This window comes from Haemaphysalis longicornis, unplaced genomic scaffold, assembly GCF_048455015.1.
Source record: "Haemaphysalis longicornis isolate Haplotype H1 unplaced genomic scaffold, Haemaphysalis longicornis Haplotype H1 scaffold_2, whole genome shotgun sequence".
NCBI lineage: Eukaryota > Metazoa > Arthropoda > Arachnida > Ixodida > Ixodidae > Haemaphysalis > Haemaphysalis longicornis.
In genome coordinates, this window is record NW_027526295.1 from 237,908,199 (window position 1) to 237,932,211 (window position 24,013).

The 24,013-nt window shown below is 46.2% G+C and overlaps 1 protein-coding gene across 5 annotated transcripts in view; it reads left to right on the forward strand.

The window, feature by feature from the left end:
• Nucleotides 1-710: 710 nt before the first annotated feature.
• Nucleotides 711-24,013, forward strand: part of LOC144170211 (galactose-3-O-sulfotransferase 3-like) — a 96,536-nt gene continuing 73,233 nt past the window's right edge. For 2 of the 5 annotated variants that reach the window (XM_077699856.1, XM_077699859.1), the window contains exon 1: nucleotides 711-952. The gene's annotated coding sequence lies outside the window, so the exon portion shown is untranslated. Of the gene's footprint in view, nucleotides 1,039-22,465; nucleotides 22,528-24,013 lie in introns of those variants that run through there. The other 3 variants (XM_077699857.1, XM_077699860.1, XM_077699858.1) reach the window with 3 other exon arrangements.

Genomic DNA, 24,013 nt, shown 5'->3' on the forward strand with positions numbered 1-24,013 from the left:
TAAGTTAGCTTTAGTTGTTTGGGGAGGCACCATGTTTCCTCTCCATATATGTCATCACCGGCACGACGCATTGGTTGTATGTTTTTTCTTTCCAGTGATAGAGGTATAGCTTACTTTTCATTATTCGGGAGTGCTTGCCGTGTGCTCCCCCGCCAAAACCTATTCTGCACTCGATTTCTCTCTCGTGGTTGGGGTCAGCACTAGCCATCTTCCCGAGGTAATTTTATTCTTGTACTTCTTCTAGCGCTTCGTCTCCTAAGCTGAAGAGGATGCTTCTGGTATGCTTATTCCTCATTACTTTAGATCTATTCATATTTAGTTTTTGCGCTACGGCCGTGCCTTCTGATTTTAGTTCTTCAAGCATTTTTTTGCAGGTGTTCTGCGGACTAGCTTAGCAAGGCTACGTCGTCTGCATACTATGCCGGATTTCTATCCGGGAATCCTGCGGTGAGTCGGGCACTGATAATCGAAGAGCTCCTCCGAGTCCACCCCATCACCGATGACCGCTCTGCACACTCTTCGAAATTGGCGCTGCGGCTACAAGTAGAGCAAGAATCTCACGTTACCTGCGGCCTACAAGGCGATGGTTAGAATTGGGAAGCTGCTGCGCGCCATCTATACTTCAGAGTGCGCACGTTTGCTATCGCCGCGACATCCAACGGAGATGACGGGAAGCGCGCGGGTGTTTGGCTGTTTTGTATGGCGTTTTGTGTTTCGTTTTCCTGAGCGGCGTGGGGCAACTCGTGGGGAGGGCGTCTTCTCCCCTCACCGTGAGGCCTCTTCCGTTCTAACCCCCGAAAGAGCGCGGCGGTGGTGCGCTTCCCTGCGGAGCGCCGCGGGAGGATGGAAGCAACAGCAGCAGAGGCGAGTAGGAAGGAGTACGCAGCCGTCACGTCCTGCGACGCGTTCCAAGGACGGAGAGAAGCAGCGTAGGACGACGCCGCCGCCGCCGGTGAGTTGAAAGTCGTCCGCGCGATGCTCGCGGCGCTCGATAGCAGACGGAGAGCCCGGACCCGGGATCCGCTCTTTGTCAGTCGGGTGAGTGTATACCGGCGCCAAACACGGCGTGGCCGAGCGGTGCGGACCGCGAGTGCGCTGCCATGTCGTATTTGCTGCTGACCTCGATGAAAACGCACGCCAGGGGCCACGGCAGACTTTACAGGCGGATCAGAGGTGCCTAACCGCTAGCCGAAAGTGACGACGCTGCTCGAAATTCTGTTTTCTTCCTGAGCGTACGGTAACGATGGGCGTGCGTAGGAAAGAACTCAGGAAAGTAACAATACGCGTGCTTCATCATTCTTATTTTCTTAGAAGCTAGTGTATTATCGTGCACTGAAATATCAGCATGGTGCCTGCTCGCATGACACTTGACTGACGTGCATGCATATCCCGGAGTAGAACACGCAACACAGGTGATAGCCGAATGCAACCGCGATTTTCAGCAAACAAGGGAATCGTGATTGCAGCTGTATCTGCGATTACGTAGGGAAACTTTTGGTTGTGGCACCTACGCCTTTTTTCTTCTGAAGAATAATAAAAAATGAACAAATTGGGTCAGTTCTGCTTTAAAGAGTTAGCCTTCAACTGGATATTGATGTCTGTACACGCAACTATGCGATTAGTCTTTACGGACCTGTTCCTGAGAGGTGCTTTGAAGGAATCTCCGCTTTCAAGTGCGCATGCTATGTTTTGCTGGCGGGAGCGGGTTAGATGAGTCGTGTACCCCGAGGGAAGCAAAAAATCTCAACGTAGATTTCGTCGTACGAAAAAAGACATTTTCCGGGCTTGTTTGCGACTTAAATAAATTAGACAGTGAAGTGGAACATCTTGTATTCTATAGTGAGGAATGTAGCGCGTTGCTGTTGAGGTGCTATTGCATTTTCACTCTTTTTACTGTCCTCGTCTAAATAAATTTGTTGCAGAAAGGTACCCGGTATTCCCCACTTTTCTGACGCAAAATAACTGCATTCAGTTTTGTTTCTTTTGATTCGTATTTGAATTTTTTTAGAAGTGTGCGTGGATGAAGAGTTCACTGAACCCTCGAAAGTGCGCAAAAGTTTTTTCACGCCAAAGAATGTCAGTGGTGAGTCCTGTGCTTCAGTAGCTTGAGGAGGAGGAGCAAACTTTATTAACAGTGAAGTCTTGACACACAGCGATTCTAACTGACGACGTGTTGTTGCCTCACGTGCACTTGTTTCTTATCGTTTCGGGCATAAACTTCTAAAGAATGCTTGGAAGGCCGTACTGTATACAAAGGAACGCTTACAGGTTTTTATACGAGTCGGGATATACAGAGTGTTACAACAATAAATAAGCATCTTCGTACAAATTTCATTAATCAACAGCTGAAACCTTACCGCTGAAATTTCTCACAAATGTCTCTATTTATAATCTCTTTTGCTTTAAAATAGCGCAGAATGAATCAGTGGCCTGGTTATCTAGGAATCAAATTTCGCCCATGGGAGACAAGCTGGCTTGAAGCATATTTTTCTTATGCGGCCCACGGAATAAACCCTAAGCCCGTGCCTATAGACCAAAACATATTTTTCTTAGAAGGCAAAAAAAAAAAAAAAAAGGCAATACGGGTGCCTGTATTTTCGAAGACAGAGAAACGAAACCCAAAATGCTACCGTCGTGGGAAGTTTGACCGCAATTAAGCCAGTCCTGTTGACAAATTATTTTTTTAGAGAAGCTCATTTATTGCTGCAATACCCTGCACTTTGGATTAAATTAGTCCCTCTACGGAGGATGCTTACAAATTTTGCGGGTCGCGCACTTGCTGGCAGACGATCGCGTGGACACTTTGGTATGCACGCGAGAGGCGGAAAGGCAAAAGTCGATTCAAACTCGCCGCCTCTACTAGGTGGCCTTGAAATCTGTAACCAAAGGCACCCAGACTGTTGTACGTCACTAAAATTGTGACACGCCAATCTGGTTTCGTTCTGTTGTCGCCCTTAAATTATACGGATTGGATACTTTTTTTTTTGCCGCCTTCAATAGTTACCTCTGATCGGAGTGCCTTTTTGCCACCTTCAGTGGTTACCTACTTTTTCAGTCTTGAAACGGGTGTAGCCGTTTGAATGCAGAATTGAAAGTGTGATGAAGTGCATGAACAAAGGCCAATATAATTATGGTAACAGCGTTAATAAATCTCAAAGCGTACCTGCTCACAGCCACGTTAAACCATTTCAGGGGTTTATGCAGAATTTCGATTGGGGGGGGGGGGGGGGTGTGTCGGTGGGATGTTTGGCGGGGGTATTGTATAAATCCCTAGGCAGGGTGCTTGTGGTGGCGGAATCTTTTTGGAGGGGTGTCGAAGTTCTTCTGGGGGGGGGGGGGGGTGTTGGGGGGGTGTGTATAAATCCCTGAACCATTTAATTATATGCTTTTGATATACAGGGTGTTTTTTTTTTAAGTGATGGAATTACTTAACATTGGGGCCAGTCGCCTTTTAAGCCTCTTCGCCAGACTTGTCGTTTCGAATACCCACAGTTGAAATTTTTCGTTCGCATTCTGTATAATGATGGCATGACATTTTGCTGCAGAAAAGTGAAAAAAAAGGAATCGCTCCCCTTTTCTTCTCCTCCGGCTTCTTCTTTTCCTTCTTCTTCTTTTCCTTCTTCTTCTTTTCCTTTTCCTTCTTCTTCGATCCAGGAATTTTGTTTCCTGTCCGGTGCCTGTAGGTGTTACTCCTAACATTTTTCGTTTCATGGCCCGCTGAGCCGATCTAAGTTTGCTTTCCATTTGTTTAGTGAGATGCCAAGTTTCAGCTCTGTATGTCATCACCGGCAGCAGCACTGGTTGTATTTTTTTTTCTTTTGAGTGATAGGGGTAGCTTGCTTTTCATTATTTGGGAGTGCTTGCCGAGTGCTCCCCAACCAATACCTATTCTGTTCCGGAATTCTTTCTAGTGGTTGGGGTCAGCACTAACCATCTGTCTGAAGTAGTTATATTCTTTTAATTCTTCTAGCCTTTCGTTTTGTAAGCTGAAGAGAGTATTTTCGGCATGCATTACTTTAGATGTATTCGTATTTATTTTTAGCCCCACGGCCGTGATCGTAGTTCCTCAAGCATTTCTGCACGTATTCTGTGGTCTCACTCAGCAAGACTACGTCGTCTGAAAATTTCAGATGACTCAAGTATTTTCAATTTGTCCTTAATCCTGTGTTTTCCCAGTCAAGCTTTCTAAACAGCGCCTCCAGACATGCTGCGAACAGTTTAGGAGAAATGGTATCTCCATTTCAGATCGGGAATTTATCGCTTTGCTTGTGGAGGGTTATTCTGCCCGTACATCTGCTATATGTGTCGACTAGAAGTCTTATGCAGGTCTCTTCTATTCCCTGGTCTGTTAATGCTTTTAGCACGGCTGCAGTGCGTACTCAGTCAGACGCTTTCTCATAGTCTATAAATGTCATGTAAATGGGTTTAGTGTATTCTGCGGATTTTTCTATTTCTTGATTGACAACATGGATGTGATCCACGGTTGAGTACCCTTTCCCAAACACAGCCTGCTCTCTGGGTTGTTGGCAATCCAGGCTGTCACCTATGCGGCTAACTATAACTTTGGTAAACAGCTTATAAACAAGCGAGATTAGGGTGATGGGTCTGTTATTCTTAAGGACCTTGATATCTCCCTTTTTATGAATCAGGATAATGTTGGCGTTTTTCCACGCTATAGGCACTTTTTGAGTCTTTAAGCATTTCGAAAATAGGGCTGCTAGCTTTTCAAGTACTATATCTCCTCCTCCCTACTTCAAAAGATTCACGGTTGTGCCATCGTCACCTGCATTTTTTTCGTCTTTTCATGCCTTTGAGAGCCTTTCCTACTTCCTCTTTAGCTACCGGTGGGTCACCGCAAGTTAAGCTTGTACTCTCAGTAGTTTTTCGTGGTTTCCTTTTTGTTTGGCCAGTCTTGGCCAATCTACGTAGGTGGGCATGCTTGGCTTGACGAACGGGCGCAGGGGACGCTGGGCGGTCGTTGCGAGGCACGCATACACGAGCGCTAGGAATTTTCGTGGTTTGTTTATTGCCTGGCGGTAGCCATGGGGCCCGTGCTCACGGGCGCGCGCTCGCCTATTTCTTTCTGTTTTTAACTCCGGACACAAAAAAATTACGATTTGCCAAACAACTTCGCTGTTAAAAACCACGGTCGGGATTGAATGGCAACTGAACTTTCAAGATCAATACATCTAGCGTGTAAACCATACATGTATGCAATGCTCATTGTTGGAGATGTATTGCGAGATGCCTTGTAAACATTGACTGATTCGTTCCTTTGTCGCAGCGTTTATCGGATTTAGCCAGTTCTGTTTGTTTATCGCGCGCCTTTGTTTCGGCGAGGACGTAATTTTCATTTTATGTTGTTCCTTTGTCTCGGTACCTTTCTCTCGATATCGTGCTGAACTTTATTCTCTTGCTGTCTTTCACTAGTTCATCGCGGCGTGCGTGTATGATCGACCGAAGTATACTGCGGGGAGGTTGTTAGTAACCGAATGTCGTAGCTGTGTGCGTTGCTGGAGTCAGCGAATCGAATAACAAGCCCGCGTTTCTGAAGCGCCATTGTTATGCTGGGACGGTCGATCGTGACAGTCGCCAGAAGGCGTCTTGTGCTCTTTATTAGTTCACCCGCCGCAGTGACGTATAGTAGCTAACGAGAACGCCTTGGGCTCTTTTTAGATAGAGGCGGAAAACCTTCGCTGTCGATGCGCATTGAAGAACCCCAGCTCTCTTTGCAGCGTCGTACACTGTACGGCCTGCAAAGTACGGCTTAGAACCCATCTCCAGCACCCGCTGCAAAGGCTCGCTTGACCCCGTTCGGAATATCAGAAATAGGCCTGCGTCACAGTTATTTGTCCGCACTGTACCTGCACAATCGCTGTTTGTTCGTCACGTTACCTTTTACAGACAAACCAGGGTTACACAAGCGCGAGTACACACTTCAAAAAGACCTCTCTAAACCTGCTTCACCACACATACGTGAAGAACCGGTTATGGCGGTCGAAGGGGCAAAGTCAGTGAGAATATTTTCGAGTCAAATTGTATAATGGGCATCGGAATTTGCCTACACCTTGCCTTTGTGATCAGTCACTGGTCACTGAAGTGAATTTTGATGAAGCCTACCCACGTGTTTAGTTAAGACTGTGAGCTGCGCCAACGAATTAAGTTTTCTTGGTGGAATGTAGGCATAGACAGTTCAGAAGTTAATAATTGCATAATTTTTTCAATATCTGAATACGCAATTGCAAGGAAATATGCGATTAGATTGCAACTTTGATTATGAGAAGCTGTGCGAAAAAATAAAAAAAATACTCGCAAGCGGTAATTATACAAGCACACGTTCCGGGTGGTTTTGGATTGATTAAATTTCTCTACTTTACGAGCTGATATTTTCTGTTGCTGTCAGCAATTACCGGTTAGTTCAGAGCGTACCGCGAAGTGGTACCGGCTCCGATTCCCACCACTCCAGCCGCTCGTATGCGTTAGTGTCGCTCTATTGCAACCACATTTCTTCGGTATCTTCTGCCATCCGCCCATGACGGGGAATTCGGTTTGCTCAAACGTACAAACACCAATATTCGCGTCGACATGTCCACATAAAGGATTATGCGATCTGCGTTATTCGTTGTCTGAACGCTGCGCGGCCCATATGCTTGTTAATCCCCATTTAAGCTCTGGGCTCGTTAAGTTATTTATCATAATCATCACCATCGCCATCATAATCATCATGATGACGACTACGACGACGGCGATGATGATGATGATTATGATTATCACCAGCCTAACTACGCCCACTGCAGGGCAAATGCCTCTCCCATTAATCTCCAATTACCCCGGTCCTGTGCTAACTGCGACCAATTTATCCCCGCAAACTTCTTGATCTCATCTGCCCATCTAACTTCCCGCCGCCCCCTGCCACGCTTGCCTTCTCTAGGGATCCACTCTGTTACCATTAATGACCAACAATTACCTTGCCTTCGCATTACAGGCCCTACCCACGCCCATTTCTTCTTCTTAATTTCTACTAATATGTCCTTAACACGTGTTTGTTCCCTGACACACTCCGCTCTCTTCTCGTCCCTTAATGTTACACCTATCATCTTACGTTCCATTGCTCGCTGAGTCGTCCTCAATTTAAGCTGAACCCTTTTAGTGAGCCTCCAAGTTTATGCCCCGTGAGTACCGGTAAGATGGCGCTGTCATACAGATTCTTCTTCATGGACTGTGGTAGGCTGCCGTTCATTATCTGAGAATGCCTGCCGAATGTAGCCAAGTTATTACAATTACCTGGCTGAATTTCGGGCATTCATGGCGGTTTCTAATGTTTCGTGTACACACTCGATGACTCAGGTGTCTAATATTTAGTGTGTATACGTGTTTACAATAAGCCAGCAACGCGCCGACTGACTGTATCGCACCGTAAGAAGCTCTGGCGACTACATGTAGTCGTACAGCTCTGAGAAAGCCGTGCACGGCTTTCTCAGAGCTGTACGCGGGAACAAATTAAGAACAGCAATAGCTCGTGTGCTGTATCACTGCGCCTAAGCGACGGACCCGGATGTCAACGGGCGCGCGCGTTTTGAAAGGGGATTGCTAAATACATGATATCGTCTGCCATTCTTCACGCAGTTTGTTTGTCGTCGCTGGAGTCGTTTATAAGCATATTAGGTCCAAGAAAATCAGGGAAACGGTTCGTGCCATGTTCAAAATATTCCCAGTAACGCCCTACTTGCGCCGCACGGAGTAACATCCGGCTGCGGTGATCAGGCACAGCGGCAACTTCCTTTGCCTTTCTTAAGTTGTAACCGAGTATAGCACGGGATGTTCTGTATCTCCGCAGTTTCCGCAGTTTCGCAGGCGAACTCCGAGCGCATCCGTCACGTCTCCGCTCTGGTGGGCGAGCGTCACCCGCGGGGACCCCGTATTTCTTTTTCCCTGCATGCGGTGCGGTGCGCTTCGAGGTGTCTGTTTGTTCTGTTTGTGCTTTGTGAAGCCACGGACTTACCAGCTACAGGAACGAATCCGTGGGCCGGAACGTATATAAAGCTGGAATGCGAGCGTGTGACAAATTTAAAGCAAGCTGGGCATGATGACCCACTTTCGCTAACGTTTCGACCTCGTATACAACGCTTTGTGAAAATTTCCAAGCCACCCCTCTTGTCCTCGTGATTTCTTGTAAGATGTATTCGATTTCGCGACCCCGTAAAAAAAGAAAAGCAGACAAGTAAGCGAGAAACTTGGCATCTTCTATTACGTAGTGCTCAAGTTTGCTTTTCTAATTTATTTGGCTGCTTCCTTCGAGTGCGGAGGGTTATTTTAGGTACATCAAATAACGCACGGTTTCGAAACCTTTGCCAAAACATGCACCCTATAATAGAGAGAAACCCCGTTGAAACACTGACGCCGGCTGTGGACTCTCCCCGAAGCTTTCCCAAGCAAGCAGTTATATACGAGGCACTGGCATAGTGAGAACATCGCCAGGGATAACTTTGTATGTTTACAGGACAGCTGACCCCCTCTGTGCATCCCTCCCCTATACAGAAACACCTTGAAGGCGAACCAGTGAAGCGCGCACAGGCGGCTCCATAAGGTCACCGGCGTCGATTCTGAATAAGAAGATCCGAGGTCGCCGCATCGGTTGTAACTACGGCGTCGATTCTGAATACGAAGGTCCGACGTGCCGCATCGGTTGAGCCCCCGCCCACGCGTCGAGCGCGTGGCACACATTTTTTAGGTCCGGAGTACCCTGGGACCGCGCGCATAGCATTTACAACCGAAAAAAATCACAAGGGCACCGGTAGGATTCGAGCCTGTGTCTACCCATTGGGCTACAACCGTGAATTAGTACCCGAGAGTCAAACGGCTTACTCCCTCGCCTGTAACGGCGCGGAGTACCTTTAGGACCCCCCAATGTCCGTCCGCGTCCATCCGTGCGCACACCACCATCAAGCGAAAATCAAGCGAAATTCGATTTGAGTCGTGAGTTGCAGTTTTATTCGGGGAATAATCAAGGTGCAACTCACTGCTCAAATCGAACGACGGTCGGGGCGCAAATAGGATGTCACTCGGCGCGCAACTTGGATGTCATTTCGAGTCCCCGTACTGTAGTGCTCACCCTCGCCATCATCCACGGAGTGGAATGTTGCCATTTTTATCAGTGCATCATCAGTCTTTGCCGAGTACCCCAAGTAGAAGAGTGCAAAGCCTTGTATCTGCGCAAAAATGTGTACTCGTTGATGTGAAGGCATTTGTGTGGATCGCCGATGAGAAAAAAAAAAGCAAAACAAAAACCGAAATATAATTGGCTAGAGTGGAAAACAGGGCTGTGTGGTCGTGTTATTTAAAATGTTTCTTTTTAAATTTTAGATCCCAAGAATAATCGTCGCGGAAACTGCAACGGAGAATGCGTTTCATCGACTGATACTAGGCTACATACACGAAGCCAGTTTTCTCGTGCATCTGTGGAATAGTTTATCGTTACGCCACGGGACAAATTTTCGGATTTAAATGAAATTGGCGAAATTTCAAAGATGATGATGAGGATGATTAGTGGCTCTCCCTTTGAATCAGAACGTCGGTTGTCAGCAGCCGACTTGCCTGTTTTATTCCACTTACTCGCCCCACTCTTACCTATTTGCCTCCCACACATCTCCCCCTCACCCCTGTTTTAAACTCCCATCGCTCCCTCCCCTTTTTTTACCGAAGGTCTACGTAATCCTGCGCCCTCATGCGATTAAAACGGGCAACCACAAAAAAACTAAAATGAAGCTAACAAAACCACAAGGGTGTAACTAATCTTGACGGGTAAAAATATAGGAAGAACTTAAAACAAACTCACAACGCAAAATCACAAATGCCTATCTAATCCAGCGCCCCTACGGGAATAGCTACAGGAAGCAAAAAAAGAGAGAAAGAAAAGGCGCTGTCTGAGTTGATGCTATTGGGAATGGCTATTGGGAATAGCTATTGGGAATAGCTATTAAAAAGTTGATGCTATTGGGAATAGCCTGTTGGGAATAGCTACAGGAAGCAAAAAAAGAGAAAGAAAAGGCGCTGTCAGAGTTGATGTATTCCTTCAATGCCTCATTGGAAGCAAACGTAAGATTGGTGAACGAATACGCTATAAATAGTTCTCAGAATTTCTATAGCTTTTGTTTTAATTCGTAAAGTAAAACGACATAGTATGGATGACGTGCCAAAGACACGCTCAAATCGCTAAAATGTTGCCCAGAGTCCACGTGAACGACGTAATCCTTTTTCTGGAGATCGAAAACACGTTGTTCCCCTAGGGTGAGCTGACGACCAATTTTGCAGATTTGAATTTGGGAGCAGCTACGCAGAAGATAAAAGGAAAGAAAAAAAATCTGCAGAAATTCAGATAATTATCTACTAATTCGTAGCAATATTCTTATGCCGCTTGTCTTTAGTATGAGTTTTTAGTCATTTTTTTTGTTTTTCTATATCCTGTCCGACCAATTATCTCCATCTACGCTATTATAACGATTATAAGTGGAACATTCGCGAAATCTGCATTATTGTGGAAATGCAGGGCGTTACACTGTTAGCCATTTTTCGTATTTTTAAAAATATTTATCTTATTTTTTTTGGTGTTTCAAAATTTCTTTCTACCAATCATCTCATTTACGGTATTATAAATATTGTAGGTGGAACTTCCGCAAAAACTGCATTACAGGTGGAACTTCCGCAAAATCTGCATTGCAAATTTTGCGGAATGTAACGATGTAACGAACGCGTGGATGTAACGAACGTCTATGTAAGAAATTCCTGGATTTAACGAAGTTTTTCAATTCCTCATTTCCACCTCCATTGAAGCTCATGTGTTTGCGCCCTCTTTGTAACGAAACGTCGCGGCGGTTAACCTTGATGTAACGAAGACGGCGAGCTGATCAGTCATTGTTTTTTGCACTTTTACTCCAATATCGGCCGGAGAAATGAACTAATTTAGAGAATACTGGCGCTACCGTAAGGAGCCAGCAGCAATAAAGACGTCTGGTATCGCCTAAACACGAAATTCGTCATGATGACGATGATTATGACGACGACGACGACGACGACGACGACGACGACGACGACGATGATGATGATGATGATGATGATGATGATGATGATGAGCGAAGGGGGTAGCACTATCCCGGTGCTAACGTAGCAGTCACTTCTGGTCTTACTTATGTAGCGTGACACCACACCAGCTAGCAGTATGTTTCCACATGTGAGTGCGGTTTCGGTTCCACACTTTAGTTTTGAGGTGCTGGGCCTGCCTGTCGGCGTGTAGTCGCGCATCTCCAATGCTATCGGTGATGAGTTTGTCGGTGATGAGTTCTGCGGCCACAAAACGAAAAGTTGTGTCTTTTGAAGAAAAGTGCACAATTTTGGTACTGTCTTTGCCAGAAAAAAAAAAAAAAAGAATGTCGCCGCCGCCCTGTACAGTATCCCAGCTAGCAACCTCTCAACAATTTTGACTTCCTTAAAAAGCATCAAGTTCTCAAAAAGGCGCCCTGTCAGCTTCAGTTTGGCTCTTGAAACGCTTTAAGGCCGCGAAAAGTGTCAAAAGCAAAATGAGTTACGTCTGCGAATACGGGGGTAAGTGACCTTGCTTCTTGGTAGCGCCATATAGTGCCTAAGCTAGTGCGAAAGCAGTAGGCGCAAATCCCGCAGTTTTGTAGCGTAAGCTACACTATAGTGCCTAGAAGTATATTTTAGGCACTATAGCTACACTGGCCGAGGTTGAGCGGTTTCGCGTGTGCCGTGAAGGGCCGTTCTGCGCAAGCGCGAGAAGCATTGGATTGGTTTGGATAGGATCGGATCGGATTGTATTGGATTGGCTTGGATTGCATTTGATTTGGATTGGATTGGATTAAATTGGATTGTGTTGGATTGAAATCCAGTCCAGTTGGAGTACGGGTGCTGAACCTTAGCTGACGCTACGTATATCCTGGCATAGCCGAGCTAAGTCACTGCTATTTTTTTCACTGTGAAATAAATTCATGAAGGGTGAGTTCTCCTTCACTGATTCCTAGCATTTTGGCTTCATTTATGCTTCATTCCAGCGAGCCTTAGCTGGAAAACTGCGTGTAACGAAAACCTGGATGTAACGAAAACTTTCGAACTTTTGTCAACTTCGTTACACCCAGTTATAACTGTACTGTGGAAATGCAGGTCGTTATACGGTTTGCCATTTGCGGTATTCCTTTCATATTATTGTTATTTATTATTTGTTTCACAATTTAGTTCGATCAATTATCTCCATTCACGCTATTACAACGACTACAGGTTGAACATTCCCGAAATCTGCATTATTGTGGAAATGCAGGGCGTCACACTGTTCGCCAGTTTCCTTAATTATTTTACATTTTTTCAAAATTTCGTTCGACCAATTATCTTCGTTTACACTATTATGGTGATTACAGGTGAAACTTTCGTGAAATCTGCAATATTGTGGAAATGCCATGCGTTATACGTTTTGTCATTTACCGTAATTTTTAATATTTTTTGTTTCTTAGTTTTTCAAAATTTTATTAGACCAATTATCTTCGTTTACGGTATTATAACGACTACAGGTTGAACATTCCCTAAATCTTCATTATTGTGGAAATGCAGGGCGTCACACTGTTCGTCAGTTTCCGTAATTATTTTACATTTTTTCAAAATTTCGTTCGACCAATTATCTCCATTTACTTTATTATAACGATCACATTTGGAAGTTTCGCGAAATCTGCATTATTGTGGAAATGCAGGGCGTTACACGGTTCGCCACTTTCCGTGACTATTTGATATTTTTGTCATTTTTTATTTTTTCAAAATTTCGTTAGACCAATTATCTTCGTTTACGGTATTATAACGATTACAAGTCGAACTTTCGCGAAATCTGCAGTATTGTGGAAATTCCATGCGTTATACGTTTTGCCATCTTCCGTAATTTAAAAAAAATATTCTTTTTATTTCTTAGGTTTTAAAAAATTCGTCCTACCAATTGTCTCAATTTACGTTATTGTAACGATTACACTGTGACTTTCGCGAAATCTGCATTATTGTAAAAATGCAGGGCGTTACGCGTTTCGCCATTTTTCATAATGTGTATATATATATATATATATATATATATATATATATATATATATATATATATATATATATATATATATATATAGAAGGAGTTTCTAACTCCGAAACTGTTGGCAACAAAAACAGGAAACGTGTCAGTCGACTTCTTTCACTATTTTTATACTGGCCCATCGAACCTCATGATCTCTCTCTCTCTCTCTCTCTCTCTCTCTCTCTCTCTCTCTCTGTATATATATATATATTCCACCCCCAAGTGCAGGAAACAAAAAATACCTTGACATAAATGCCCCAGAAAGTGGTGGGGGAACAGCCCCGCCGGTAGCGTAGTGGTTATCGCACCAAACCGGTATTCTGGAGGTCGTGGGTTCGGATCCCACCCGGCGGGAATTTTTTCACCACTTTCTTTCTGACTCAAAAAATTCTTCATCTCTTTCTATGACCCACCACAACCTCCCCTTTGCTTTCCGAAGTTTTCTTGACTGCCAACCCTTATTTTCTGTCTTGTTTCACCGAGCCCCTCATTTCCCATTTCTGACTCGCTATGTGTGTATAATATATATATACAAGACTTCCTTCGACCAATTATCTCCATTTATGCTACAGTGGAACCCCGATAATACGGCTGTCAAGGGACCGCAAGAAAGCGTCGTATGACCGGGGTGTCGTACGACCGGGGTGTGGGTAAATGCCGGCCTAGTAGACGGTCTCACGCGACAGGTGAGCTAAGAACTTATTTAGACTATTATATTTAGTGCGTTCTCGCGTGATTTGCGAACACTTATCTGAAATGCCAACTTTTAAAATAAAGAAGCACCTTTGTTGCGCCCCCCTCACCTCCACGGCGTCCGAGCTAACCCGCCAGCAAAGCGCCACGTGCTACGGGACACCCGTGCCATCCGGCGATATCCCGCCAGCCCCGCGCCTTGCCCGCGCTAGATAAGGCCGACGTGGTCGAGGAAATTGAGAGGGGAAAAGCGAGTGTGAAACTGCCAAGGCTAAGCGAAACGAACGATAATACACGGCGGGGATGAAAAAAAAAACAAACGAAATTCCCGTACAGTGTCTCCGGAGACACCCTTTGAATGGTCCTGTGCCGTCGCTATTGGGTCAAAGTACTCAACACATGGGTTTTTTCGTTCTCCACAAGACCCAGCAACGCGAAATAGATAAGATGATTCAAACTTCGCGAGTAAACCGTGTTGCGGCGAAAATTATAGCCTAGTCTTGCTACAGTGACTTGCTGCGGCGGCCAGCGAGTGACCCAAAATGGCGGTGCCAACGTATGCGTCTCTCCACCCTTGCGGTGGCCGTGCGTGAATGTAGGCACCCTCGCAAAGAAAGCAACGGAGTGACAACGCCGCTTTGAGAGATTCTGATAAGCAGAGAGCAGAGAGAGGGGCAGAGAGCGTCGTGAAAGGAAGAAACTTGGATCGAGTGGGCGAGGAAAGCGAGTGTTCGGTCATCGCCGTGGGGTTGCGTCAAAGCGATTTGCGCTTCTGCGGGCACGAAATGTACAGTGAAATTTATCGTGAAATAAAGTTCTATGTATGTATGTATGTATGTATGTATGTATGTATGTATGTATGTATGTATGTATGTTTTCGCATTCACGGTGGCTCGACGGGAAATTCAAATTCACGGCCCGCCAGCCACTTGAGCCCTCAACTATGACTTCTCGTGGTTGGCGCGTTGGCGTACTGCTGCCGCGTGGGGCCGTCTAAGGTTAACTCCCATTCACGAGTACCAGTTCTGCTGGCTTGCGTCGGTTCAGCAAGTGGTCTCGCCTGCATGCGAACCTATGCACATCAGGCAGCGTCAAATGGAGGTTAAGAATAAAGGTCAAGACGAGGCGGCGAAGCGGTGTAAAATCTGGGAAATACGCCCATTTATCCACACCAGGGTCCGTCATATGAGCGGACCGCGTGTACGCGAGCGTCATATCATTGGGGTTTTTAATGCTGTGTAACTTTCTACAGGGAGTTTGCCGGGACCGCGGTGATCCGTCGTAAGAAGCGGGTCGTCGTAAGTCCGGGGGACGTACCAGCGGGGTTCCACTGTAATATTACGATTACAGGTGAAACTTTCGCGAAATCTGCATTATAGTGGAACTTCTACATATGCGTTATACATGTTGCCATTTCCCGTAATTTTCTAAATATTTTTTTTATTTATTAGTTTTTCAAAATTTCGTCCGCCATATTATCTCCATTTACGTTATTAAACGATTACATTTGGAAGTTTCGCGAAATATGCATTATTGTGGAAATACATGGCATTACACGGTTCGCCATTTTCTGTAAATATTTTAGTTTTCTTTTTATTTTTCAAAATTTTTGTTCGACCAATTATCCCCGTTTACGCTATTATAACGATTACAGGTGAAATTCTCGCGAAATCTGCATTATTGTGGAAATGCCATGCGTTATAGGTTTTGCAATTTTCCGTAATTTTAAAATTTTTCATTTTTTGTTTTTCAAAATTTCGCCTTAGAAATTATCTCAATTTACGCTATTATAACGATTACATTTGGAACGTTTGCGAAATCTGCATTATTGTGGAAATGCCATGCATTTCACGTTTCGCCATTCTCCTTATTTTTTTGTATTTTTCTTACTTTTTAGCTTTTCAAAAAGATCGTTATACAGATTGGCGGCAGGCTTTCAAAGAGAAGCTTTCTACATTTCTTCGGTGAAGTTCACCTGTTTAGAAAGGCATTGACCGCACAGCGCCTGCAGTACATCATGTCTCAAAATGGCATGGCGCGGCCTTTTGCGGTCCCGCACTCATCCAATGGCCTCTGAGTGACTTCAACGGTGCTGGATAGGTGCCTATCCAGGTTCCCTAGTGCCTATCCAGGCACCCTTGTGAAGGAGCGGTTCTAGCGGTCTTCCATTCGCGGTGGACCGTCGCGCGGCAGCGCGGCCTTGCCACAGCTTTCTAACCGCGCCGCGCGAGATTCAAGCGGAACTGGTCACGCCCTCGTCGCTGTGGGAGTCTGTTAGCGCCACTTTTAAGACTTCAGCAACAACCTAGGTTGGGAAATTTTCCAAAAGCGAGGGACGGATATCCTTGTACGTTGAAATGTGCGCGAGCCAGAACGAGTGCAATTATGAGAAGGGCGGGCCTTCCAGTTATAAAAATAGTAGCTGTGAGTACAGTCTCAGAGATTTATAGAAGCTATCATTCGAATCTGGTTGCCTTTAAAGCACACCGCACCAACTTTACCGGAGACATGCAAAACGTGATAAAGCTCACTACGTTAGAAGTGACCTCAGTCGCGGCCTGACAACGATGTCTCGTTTTGTAATGAACACCAGCATTCCTCTAGCGGGCTGCCTCGCGGAAATAAACTAAATGCCGGTCATATACATAGTTAGTTTATTTGAAACAAGACAAACTAACTATGTCTCAGGACTTGTCACATTTACGCGGCAGTTGAACCAGTTTATGTTTCGAATTCCTCAAGCTACCCTCGATGGAATCGCTTCTGAATTTTAGGTCTTAGCGGGAAATCTGAGTGCACAGAAGCGTCGTACTTTTATAGCGCTCCCTCGACGCATACGAAGTGATACGCTGTATAAACTGTACATTTTTAGAACCCATTGCATTCGTGAACTTGTGTCGTAAGAGAAATATGGAACTGTGTGCGATTAACGAGGGCATGCGATGCGTGGGTCGCATCGCATGCAGGTGCCGATACCCGGCTTAAAGGGGGCAGTATCTTGTAGCCGCCACCGTTGTAGGCTGAATTTCCGAGGATGGCAAAGGAAGCAAGCAAAAGTGAGTGAGTGGCCTGTGGTGGGTTTGGATAATCGTTTAAAATGTGTGCTTCGAAATTTTGTCGTTCAATCAATTACGGCTCCATACGTGTAACGATCTCGCGCCTATCGGCGAACTAATGTGGGCCGAGTGCGCGTAATAGGACAATAAAAGCCCATTTAACGAGCAGCGATTGCCTGAATTTCATCATCGATTCAGTCACCGATATTCGGATAGGGTATGGCATGCGAAAGGTAAAGAAGCGCTAATTGAGTTGAAACCTAAACAAAAAAATATAAAGAACATAAACTTTACGCGCCATTCCATTCCACTCCCTTACATTTCATTCCATTCCAACCTTTTTCAGAATGTGTCACACATTGTGTTGTGCGGACAGAAAGTTTCCGCGGTACCACATTGCGTTGAGCGGGCACCACAGAAGGTTTCCGCGGTACCTTGGTCTGTTGGGCCACACTGCAGGGATAAAAAAAAAATATCTGCTTTCTTCAGCAGGTTCTTGAGAACGGAAGCAGAAATTGCAGGGAGTGATATGCATCAAAAAGGTTTTCGTCGCGCGCGCTCCGGAAAAATGTCATTCAAAAAGCTACAGCGAGACCTTCTCATGACATTCTTGAAGCCCACCTTTACGAGGCTAATTTTCTGCTACGGCGGAACGAAAATACAAGTGCATTACAAACAGCGTTTGCCGCGTGGGCTTGCAAGTAAATAATGCATGGGAACCTTGGATGCGGAGGCGATGAAGAAAGAAAAAACAATCATGAGCCATTGCCCTCTGTGAAAGTGAATGGCAAGTGATGCTATTTAGCGCGTGCGCCACATAGAGGCGACATACCCTGGGAGAAACTATGAGCAAAATTTATTTATCTTGTGCGTTGACAGCGGCCATTCCCTAAGAAGAACACACACCAGAGACCTTTCGACATGCCCTCTGCGAGTGTCCACGGTTTTCATTGGAAAGAAGCCAACCCTCTTCGACTCTACGGCAGCTAGACTCTCGGCGCCCGTTCTCTGAGGAGACAATCCTGGGCCACTGGCCTTCTCCGTCATCTACGGACAAGGCGACAAAAGCGCTCCTGTGTTTTCTAAAAAGGACGGAATTGCACAGAAGACTGTAGTGCAAAAGTCTACTCTCTATGAACTCACTCAACTTGTTGGTCTGTGGTTTCCTACCGCTGGGCACAGCTATGTCTGTACCTTTCCCCTTCTTTTTATGTTTTCCTCTTTTTCCTCATTGTTTCCCTTTCCCCCGTGCAGGATACTAGGCCGCAGCCTGGTTAACATTCCTGCCTTTCCTTTACCTTTTTTTTCTCTCTCTCTCTACACGCTAGCACGCTAACTTTTGACTCTACTGATCTTGCAAATGGTTCCTAAGAATGATTAATTCACTCAAAATGCATTTTCAAGTTATGAGACGTATCAGTTCGAAGTTCAAATTGTGTTTTGCCTCATGGCGTGTGACGTTCGTTTTACAACGCCTCGCACTGTAGAACAACTCACGTTTCGAAGACACGTGGTACCCCGGGAGTTTTCGTTCGCGGTCATAAAAATATTGGCGCAGCTTTCACTAGTGATGCGCAAGGCTGGAGAAACAGCAGAGCTGGCGGCCCCTCTCCCTTCGTCGGAGACCCGGATGCTGCACCTCGTATGGATTTCCGAACTTGCCGCTCAAAATTCTCCATGACTGGCAGGCCCGGATCGTTCCGTCCGCGGCCTTTCAAATCCCTCCCAAAGTGGACCGCGTTACACGCGCTAGTACCCGCGGCAATCGGCTTTGCGAACTCGGCGACTGTGCTCCCCACTTCAGGTGCGAACGCGCGTGAACTGGCGAGTAAATTTAGCACGCGAGAATTACGCCAGGAACGCTGGGCAGAGTGTTTTCGAAGGTCGAGCTGGCCGACTCCGGGCGCTCCTTACGAGGCGCTCGCTCACGTGTGCCGGGTATTTCTTGGTATTTTTGCGAGCTCCTCACGTGGCGCAAGTCCACGTGCATGCCTGGCTGACGCCGTACGCTCCTCACGAGGCGCACGCTCACGTGCGCTCGGTGTTTTTTATTTGTATATTTTTGTTGTAACGCTATACGGCGGAACTGAAAGCTTGAACAGGTCTGCTGTTAAAATACGTGAAACTGCAACCATATAAGGTGCGCCTGAGAAGGTAAGCGGCCTTTTCAGTTCAGAAGGCTGCGCGCCCTCGCGGCTCGTGTGACCCGCTGATCGATGCCGATAACCTGCTGAACATTCACAGATGCCTTATTTGCGATTTCGCCTCCATATAGCACGCGATCGTATAGGTGCGGGAGCAATTTTTTTTCTCGCTGGCATATAACGGGAAAGCAGCTGTTCACATTTCACGCGGCAACGCGTATAATTCCAGGGAAGAAAGCTCAAAGAACAAAGTCTTTGCTGCCTGACAGCTTGGCGTGTTCGCCGAACAGTCACGAAACCAACGTTTGCCGGTTGGCCCGGCGCCTGGCGCTCATTTGCGCCTTTTGAGTGAACGGGCGTTTATTCCCGCAAAAACGAGCGCAGCTTTCTAGTTATATTGCGCGCGCTCCGGAGCCCGCACAAACCAAGACATGTCGGAGTGGGGTGTGCGCGTACGCGCCCCTCCATTGTGTTCCGCAGATCGTGATCCCTGTTCGCTTCGAGGCCTGCGCGTACGTTTGACCGAGCCGTGCCTCTCAAAGGGGTTCGTTACGGCACTTCTGGCGCGACGGGAAGTACCGGAAAAATAAAATAAAAAAATACAATATAATTTTTTTCAGGCCCTTTACGCGCCTTGCATGACTCTTATCGTAGTTGGACGTAAATAATAAATGACGCAGTTGGATGCTGCTATAAACGGAGCGTGCACCGTAAATAACCGTGCGAGCACACTTTTGTGCGAGTGCGAACGATTGACCAACGAGCTGCGAACGTAAATGGGTTGTCAGCCTGTGAAAGGCTCACCGCGGTAAATTGGAAAATTTACGGGCAACGCGCGACACCTCCAGGATTCGTTTCCTGTAGGACACTAAGAGCAGTGAGTAAGTATGAAGCCCATACCGAGCTGAGGGACAATGCCTGTTGGCGAAAAACGTGAACAGAGGTATTGCAGCCGCATCATAATTTCCTTCTCACAATGATTTTGAAAGCCGCATTTGGACGGTGCGCGCCAAAAAAAAAAAAAAAAAAAAAAGAAATCCACTGAATAGTACGCACGTGCTCGAATTGCACGAACAATGCACAAATTTTACGATTGTTTTTTTTTTTTCTGGATAGCCGCGAGTTTCATTGTGTGAGGAATATTAGGGGCATGCCGGCAAAAATTTGCGCCGTCCATTCGTGGTCAGAGCGAGAGAGGAGCGGAGAACAATAGAGCACTTGCGGAGAAGGTGACGTCATTCGAGCCGGCACTGCGTTCGCATCGCTTTCGACTTTGTTGCCAGGGGTTACGTCAAGTTGAAGCGGTTGCGGGTGCGCCCCGCCACCGCTTGCGCGCTTTGTAAAATGGAGCGTGCAGCGACTGCTGGTCTGTTTAGTTTAGAACTAATATCTGTGACGAAATTTACCTGAATATTTGCCACCGTTTTGTCACAGTTTCGCTTCGTAGCAAATCGTAGCAGGGAAGCGCTTCGCGATGTCGGTGACGGGTAAAACCATAGCTAAGGTTGGCCGAAAATACTGTGGCCTGTTCTGTAGCTACAACTGCGGGGCCTCATTATTCCTGGTTTCAGCTTGGAGTCTATAGGAAGGGTTTTTAGAGAAATGTTCAGAATGACACTTCAAGAAATTTTTGCCAAAACCACAGAAGGGATTGCTCACTTAATTTTGTTGATAGTTTTGACTTGTTTGTTTCTGCAGTGCAGACTTGATTAGCACGGTATCCAGTTTACTTAGAGCAGCTGCGTGATCTTCGCCGAGGCCCTTGGCGTAAACAAGTTGTTTAAGGTCCTATATGTAGCCCATTGCAACAGGGCTCGCATAGGCTCTGAAGTTTTGTCGTCGTTAGCGCCCGATTCCTCCGCATCGCGTTATTAACGACTAACATGAACGGTTCCTCCGCACTTAACGATACCCTCGTACGTGCACGGTTCCGCAGTGTCAGCATCTTCATCGGTACAAACGAAATCGTCCCAGCCGAGGTCACGACCACCATGTCGGAGTCGATGACTCGCTGCCACAAATCGCTGCCGGACTGACCATCGGAAGCATCAGGCTCGGCTTCAGGTTGTGTGTCGACGAAGCCGGCCTTGCGGAGACAATTCCGCACGCAAGTGGTTGTCACCTCCGACCAGGCAGCCTTCACCATCTCTACAGCTGAATAAAGCGAACCTCGAAGCGGCAAGTTGGTTGCCGGGCGGTCAACAGCTATGACCAAGCGCTCCACAACGCGGGGCCTATACGATGCCTTAAGGGCACGTATTATTCCCAAATCAAGTGGCTGCACTTTCGAAGTGGTATTGGGTGGCAGGAAAAGCACGGTCACTGCCGTCAGGGAAGTTTGCACGTGGTGCGCAGAGCAGTTATCCCTCACGAGCAGCACGCGCCTGCCTTGCCTCTGCATGTCACGGTCGAACTCGCTCAGCCAATCCGCGAATAAATCGCGCATCATCCGAGCCTTACCGTTGTGCCTGTAGCGCACGGGCACACAGCTCCTAAAGCAACGCGTCTTTTTCGACTTTCCGATGACGAAGGGCGCGCGGCGGTAACTGCCATCCATGTTAGTGCACAGAAGAGCTGTGACGCGCACTTTGCTATGCTTCCCGCCAGTGCATGTGTCACCTTTCATAGCGCGCGTTTTATCCGGCAACATCTGGTAAAATAACGCAGTTTCATCTGCGTTGTAGACGGCGCGCTCCGAATAGCTTGAAATAACTTCGTTTGTTTTTTCAAGACACGCTGCAACATCTTGATCACTTGCGGACGCCGCCTCGCCGACAATCAACTTAAAAACAATGCCGTGCCGCATCTTTAAGCGATGTAGCCAGCCATTGCCTGGGCTGAAGTCGGGAAAATCCAAATTTTCCCGTTTTGCCTGCGAGGAGGTTCGGAAAAGCGACCTGCGGCGGTAGAGCTGGGCAGAGGCCGTCATTTAAACCCACATCGCGGCGCCGGCCGTTCGCTGTAACCAATCGGCAGAGCTCAAAGACGTTCGTTGTACGTGGGATTTTATGCCATTGAAATAGTGTATATATTGACGGTCACGCGCGTTTTGTTCGTTATAAGCGAAAGTTCGTTTTAAGTGGGACCGTTTTATTTGGGCTCGACTGTAATAGTTTCCTGAAATCAGGTGAGAATGTTGGCAAGCAGAAATTTCTCGGGAAACAAGCAACAGTGGACATTCACCGTGGTTAGCGCATGCCCTTTAAATATAATGAGACTTTAAGAGCGTTGTACAGATCAGGCAGCTAATGACTTGAAAGGTCAAAAGTAATATCTCGTTTGCGTCGCATTTTCGCGAGTTTCTCGGAGGCAAAAAAAAAAAAAAAAGATATCATACGTGTGAACATGTAAGCTTTAGTGAAGCAAGTCGTAAACAAGTAGAAAAAGTCTTCTATGACAAATCGACCAGCTGTACCTTTGCCGATGGCAAGTCGACACATTGAAGCTGAAAGGCTTCTGTAGCCGACATCCGCACAAAAACACTCATCATACGGCCAAAGAAAGCGCCGGGGCACTCGGACAGGTGAGCGAAGCGCCTACCACCGATCTGCGCGATTTTTGAAGCGAAGCTTCTAATAACGGACTTGAACGTGCGATGTGTGTATGCTAAACGCTCCTCAGTAAAGCCTGCCTTAAGTAGCTCTGATGATGACGATGACATTAATTCGCGTTCGCAAGGCTATGAGTAGGCCACGGGTGATTCGTTCGGTCAAAGAGCAGGCGGTTATGCGGGCACGCGTTCGTGAGCGTAAAAATAAAAATGAAAATAATTCAAAGAATTTGAAATTAAAACAACAAGGTTGCAGAAACTAAAGCACCTTTCAATATTAAAATAAATTTAAAATTTAAATTTAAACTTGAAATCTAAATAAAAAAAACAAAAAAAAAAACAAACAAACGCAGATTATATAAATAGAAGCAACGTTTAACATAGATGTACTTATAATGTGGGTTTGATCCAGCTCAGCCTCAGTTGTCGTTGTGTTGCGTGTTTACCATCAAGCTTCGCGTGCTTTACGTTTTCACTTATTTATTTATTTTTACATGGGGGGAGGGGATCGGAAAAGAAAAAAAATGAGAATAATATACATAGGATCAATGTACCAACAAAACTACGGTTAAAAATATACATATAAAAGGTAGCAATAGAACTTTTACACTCGAGAGTTGCCATCGGCAGTAACAAAGGGGGCAAAATGTTTTTTAGCATAGACAAGGCAGTAAAAAGAAAAATTAGCGCTTGGTTTCAAAATAGATACAGTAATAACATAGACAAGACAACAAAAGAACGTTTAACACTTGGTTGTCAAATTGACGGAGTCAAGTTTCATCGATTCGCGTGAGCTACTTATCTTGACTTATAGTAGCGCTGTTTGAAAAAGATCGTAAGTCAGATGTGTTTGGGCATGGGCTTGAGGTGTATTCTGGCATTTTGTGGTTCTTGCAAAAATTGATTCGGTTTTACGGGAATGGTCGAGTCGGGAGGAGGTTGAACGAAGGAGGGGCTGGGAAAATGAAAAGCGTGGAGGGGAAAGGAGGAGAAAAAAGCCACTCGGTGATAGTTTATGCGCATGGCGAGTGGTATGAGGTTCAAGGAGTGCTTTAGGGCAGATGCACTCTGGTGACATGAATGTTATGACGATTGATTGATTGATCAATTGAAGGGTTTAACGCGCCGACGCAACGCAGGCGATGAGGCGCGCCGTAGTGGAGGGTTCCGGATTAATTTTGACCACCTGGGGATCTTTAACGTGCGCCGAAATCTCGTACACACGGGCGTTTTTGCTTTTCGCCTACATCAGAAAAGCGGCCGCCGCGGCCGGGAAACGAACCCACGACCTCGTGCTCAGCAACGCAACGCCTTAGCCACTGAGCCACCGCGGCGGGTAATGTTATGACGAGATAAACTGTGCCGCCCGGTTCTGTACAGATTCAATTAAATTGCTTAGATAATCGTAATGAGGGCGCCAGGTAATTGACGCATATTGTAAGGATGGTCTAATGAGTGA